Raw genomic sequence first — 5,957 nt, 5'->3', positions numbered from 1 at the left:
AGTGTAGTTGAAGAGTTGCACAACTAGAAAGGTGTAACAAGGAATTAAAAACTATAACATACATTGTCACACAAGGTATTATTGATTCATCTACATCCAGAATCCCTACTTGGTTGTATCCTTGCCTCAAGTCCAACTTTGAGAAAATATATCCCTTAAACAAATTTTCAAATCAATCTATTGCCAAAGGTAAGGGGTATCATTTTTTGACGGTTTTCTTGTTTAATGCATGATAAACCAAGTACATCCTCAATTCTAGTATGTCCTTGTTATGGAACAATATTGGCACCCATATGGGGACCTGGAAGGTCCGATTAATCCAACATTTATAAGCTTAGTCAACTATCAACTCAAATATTCCAACCAGGGTCCAAAAAGTTGACAAGGAGCTCTAGATGGAGGATGTAGCCTAGATTCAAGCTTAATATGATGGCCAACGGTGTGCCTAGGTGGGAGCACTTTAGGTAAATAATAACTCTTCTTATCTACAAACTTTTCGACAACATATTGGCAAGTGTTGGTAGAATAGGAGTCCCCACTCCACCCTCATCCAATTCTCCAATAATTACTACAAAAAGTTGAGACTCTAGGTATTGGATTCCCTCTTCATGCTCAACATAGATATAATCCACACCTTTAAATTTGTCTAAATTCCTTTCTATATGTGCACAACACAAGTATTTCATCCACCAAGTATCACCAACTTGTCCACAAATTGCATGAGAACTAGCTAAATTCTCCTTAGGAATTTGTGCCCAAGAATTAATTCAAAATCATCTATTTTACATATTGTAGAGTCTACACGGCCCTTACATTTTTCCAATTGTATGTGAAATGTAGATGTAACCCCAACTACTACCTTATCCTTAGAATTAATTTCCTTGACTAAAGCACCACAGAGTTCAACTCCAAGTCAAAGTTTACTTTCCAACTCTTTCTTCAATAAGTTGTGTGAGGCAATAATATCTAACAATGATTATACTATACTTATAATTATGGTCAAACCAAAATAACAAGTGTAATTTATATTTTACCTTTGGTTTCAAATGAGGGCACCTATTTCCTACAAAATCTCCCCCAAGAAACTATTCTCCCTTTCATATGCCATAAAATCCTATTGAATAATCTAGGGCAATTAGGTTAATAATATTCTTCTCACGATGATAACTATTTGTGAGGTAATTTTTAGTTTTTCTTATTAGCACAATCTTCTTTTATTAGAGTGCATTTTTATTACTTCACCAAATAGTTACCAAAACAAAAGAGACAAGAACACAAGATATTGGATTTTTTCCAGGGCCAAAACCTCTCATTCTTTGATAGGAAAACCCGCACAAATTATTCTTATAGAGATTCCAATTAATGAATACCAAGACCATGACCCTTTACCTATTTAGCCACTCCAAGACCAAGACACCAATCCTCTTCTTCGTCATTACTGAGATCATCATCACTGTTATTGAAGTCATCACTGCTACAACACTGAGGCCTTCACTACTATGTTGAAGGAAATGTAACTAGGTTTGGTCTTCATAAATGTACTTTTGATATTTGTATTTATTCAAAAAAATAAACATTATTTTTATAATATATGTCAATGAATTTCTTGCTCATTGAAATAGGTCTAGCACATGTTAAAATGCTATAGGTGAGTCAAATAGTCAAAATAAAATGTTGAAGAACTTAAGGGCATGTTGCACCATGTACATGTTTGTATAAGAGTCAAAGAATATCCATCCAAGCAAAGTCAAGTCTCCTCCAAAGCAAAGGCACCATCAAAGAAGCTATCCGAAGCAAATACATCAAGTTGGCCTTCAAGTCAGCCTAAAGGAGGGACAAACCTCTATATATAGAGGTTGTCCACTCCCTCATAACATCAAGCAATCACCTCTAAAATCAGTGAAGGTAGGAAGCTGAGAAAAGGGTGAAGAAGTACAAAGAAAGGGTCTCCAAGTGCAGCGAAGAAGGAGGAATAAATACCGAAGTCTTGGATGTCTTTTCTAGGGCTAAAAGATAGTCACACGTATGAAGAAGGAGAGGGTCTATTTGCTATCATATCAACCCTCTATCAGAATCACATAAACTTCATCATTTGGGATAATAACATAGGCCTAAAGGGCCTCCCACTCAAGCAAATAAACAAGGAAGAAGAGCGAAGGTAATAGGGATGTTATAAAGCCTATTATAGTTACACGTGAAAAGAGAAGGAGGCTGTCTTTGCTGTTATAATAGCCTTCCCATTACAGTCAAACAAAGTTCGTTGGTTGATGAAGAGAAATAAGGGATCATCATAAGGAAAGAGTCTGATCCAAGTTATCTCTTCTAGATCAAGTGCAACAAGATCTAACAATAGTTGGAAGGATGACGAAGTGCTGGAAGAAGGAAGTGCTACGGAACAAAGTGCACGAAGGAGGAAGAACTTGACTTGTTCTTGGAGGACATCCTAGTCAAGGGTCTAGGGTTTGACATTGATCAATAATAAGCTTCAATAAGATAAATTTACCAAAGGGTTTTCATCTCAAGATAAGAGAGGTTTTGGCCCTGACAGAGACCCAACATCTTGTGTTCTTGTAAAAAGTCTCCACAAATTGTTACCAAGTCAAGAAGAATCACACTACACCTAATTTCCCTTAATTATTCAACATGGTATCAGAGCTAAGGTGACACATCAAGGAAAGGGCATCTCAAGAACACTCATCAAGGAAGTAAATCTACAAAAGTTGAAGCATATAGCCAAGAAGTCTCAATCACTTCAAGGACAAGAAAGTCTACCATCTATCATTCATCAAGTTAGACTACACAAAAAGAAGAAGAACCTTACACAAAGAAACCTACAATAAGAGAAAATCAAAGAAGGACCTACATCAAGCTATAAGTTATCAAGAAAATCTCATCATTAAGCAAGCCAAGTTGGAAGAAAGAAACTTGAAGAACATCAAGATTTAAGGAAGGAAATCCATCAAGTATTCAAGGAGAAAGACTACATCTAAAAATATATCAAGTAAGTATATGTCCCCTTTTGAATACACATCAATGTATTTTTTCAAGGAAAGCAACAAATTGGTAGGTACCAATAAATTTCTTGCATGAAAGAAGATGACTAATTTACTTCTTAAGGAGAATGAACTTCTAGAACACATCAAAGGGAATATCACTATCCCTACTAAGGAACAAAGTCAAGCCTTAGCCAAGTACAATAAGGATGAGACAAGAGCTCAAAGGATTCTAATAGAATCCATCAAACACTCCCTCATTCCTTATGTCTCCAAACTTGAAACATCAAAAAAAAAATCTATGATAAACTAGTAGAGCTATTCTTGGTAAGCACAACTGGAGAAGTGATATATATTCGAAATGAATTGTACAAGAGGAAGATATAAAAGGAAGTAATAGCTCCCTACTTCATGAAGATCTCTGAGATAAAGGATCAACTTCAATAGCTAGGGGAAATCATGTCCGACAGACAAATGACAATTGTAGTACTCAATGCTCTAGATGAGGATTGGCGAAACTTCACACCAAGAATATATGCTAAGAAGGAAGCTACCCCAGTAAGTGAAATGTGGTCTCTATATAAGATAGAGGAAACAAGACTCAAAGTGAGGGAAGATGTGGGATCAAAGGAGCAAGATTTTTCTTCCATGGCCAAGAGAAGGGGAAAATTTGGCAAATTTGGTCCACGAAGAACAAAAAATAAAGGTATGTTCAAAATTTGATGCTATGGATGCCAATAATATGGACACTACAAAAATAATTGTCCTAAACTAAAGAAGGACAACAACAAAAAAATAAAAATGGAAGAAGCTCATATGACTCAAGAAATGGAACAAGAAGACAAAAAGAAAAAGAAGGAAGATCCTCTGGATCTCTACTATGACTAAGTCTACTTTACTTAAAGTATTCTTTCAAAGTTTTGAGTAGTATAGGAGCATGTAGGAATATAATAAAATTGCATGGATAGAAACATCTTCTAGAATCTAAAAGCATGATGTACATAGATTTAAAAATACTCATGTAGAAGGAGCATTTATAAATAGAAGAAAATGCATGGTTAGAAATATCTTCTAGGATATAGGAGCATGGTAGATATAACTCAAGATATTAATGTAGAAGGAGCATACCTAGTATAGGACCTCATCCATAATGAAAGAAAATTGATCATGATAAAGAATCTTAGAAGATCTCCATCATCAAAAGGAAAGAAACATTTGCAGGGTAAGGGTCTTCAAGATCCTATGATGGAATCTTCAGTAGAAGATTCATAAACAAAAGAAAATGTCTCATTGGGAATCCCATTCTTGGGATTCAAAAAAGGATGATATGCAGACAAGCTAAGATGAAGAAAGAAAGGCCACACCAAGGACAACCAAATGAAGCTAAGATGATTGAAGGAGAATCAAGATGAGGTATGTATGCATCAAAGTTTAGTCATGTTATCATGTGTCTATTATTGATTCATGGGAATAGTTCTATGACATGATCAAGTATGAAATAATCTATTTCACCAATACAATGCAATGAAGGTCAATAAAAGAAAAATACTCCCATAAGGAGTATAAAAGTGTTGACTAAGAAGCAAGAAGAAATGATGACTAGTCCAAGATGAAGAAGTGCTCTCACAAGGAGTAGAAGGTGGTTTACCAATATATCCATGAGAAAGAAAATTAAGAAATAGATCAAGCATGTGAAGCACACCATGATCACAAAGAATCTCTCTATATAATAAGATACTTTGAAGACATCTCCCAAAAGAAGGCATGACAACTCTAGAAAAGGAAGAAAAAGATCAAAGGACCCTTGACACCTATGAAGGCCTTGGAGATATGGAAGGTACATATAACTTATTCTAATCTACGAAGATGTCATGATGATGAAGCCATCTAGAAAAAGTACCATTTAATGTTGAAGCAATATCAGGAAGAAGTCATGAAGGGATGCTAAATCGAAGCATGTAAACAAGCAAGTACAATGAAGCATCCATTAGAAGAGTATTCCGAAGCATGGAAAAATGACAAAGGAGTAGCCAAGATGACAAGAGAACCTGATATATGTCAAGAAAGCCACTTTCCATGAAGGAAGCTATGAAATGAAAAACCAGGAAGGAAAGTGATCAATGGATGGTGCCCTACCAAGAAGACGATTCAAACAAAGACTTCATGACATCGAAGGAAGGAATGAGATCAAGCAGCTAGAGGACCCACGAAAAAGAAGTTGCTAATAAATGGAAAAGTTCCTAGCTAAGAGGGAGTTATAACAAGTTCCCAATTACAAAGGAACTTAGACAAGTACCTTGTCAAAGGATACTTGGGCATGTCTTCCTCAATTGAGAGGGGGAGATATACAAAACATTCTTGTCTTCACTGAGGAAGAAATAATGGGAGGATTGGGTAATCATATGACATCCAATACTCTTTGAGGATGTGTAGGGAATCCAAGACAAGAGTATGCAAGAGGACCAATATTCTTTGAGAGCTAGGAACCCAAGACAAAAATAGTCCTAGAAGGTCATACTCAGTGAACACCCAGGTGGGTATGTACATTGAGAGACAGTGACTAAGGTGTCTATAAGTCATTGGTCTCACCAAAATTGTGCTTTGATCTATTGAGAGATAGAGCTGCTAGTCAAGGCCTTGCTATGGAAACAATGTTGGTTACTATGATTCTATAATAGATGGATTTCCAATTTGGTTTCTCTTATGTGAATTCTTCAAGATTAAAACATAGCCAAACACCTTGTAATGTTGTATGAATACCTCCCTAGTTAATAGGGTGTGTTGAAGGAAATGTACCTAGGTTCAATATTCATAAATGCACTTTTGATATTTGTATTTATTCAAGAAAAGAAATATTATTTTTATAATATATGTCAATGAGTTTCTTGCTCGTTGAAATAGGTCTAGGACATCTTAAAATGCTATAGGTGAGTCAAATAGTCAAAAGAAAATGTCGAATACCTT

This window comes from Pinus tabuliformis, chromosome X (assembly GCF_031772625.1).
Source record: "Pinus tabuliformis cultivar Carrire ecotype Pingquan chromosome X, CPIR1, whole genome shotgun sequence".
In the NCBI taxonomy this organism is placed as follows: Eukaryota; Viridiplantae; Streptophyta; class Pinopsida; order Pinales; family Pinaceae; genus Pinus; species Pinus tabuliformis.
The sequence above is the reverse complement of the archived record's forward strand: the minus strand, read 5'-3'. Positions refer to the sequence as shown.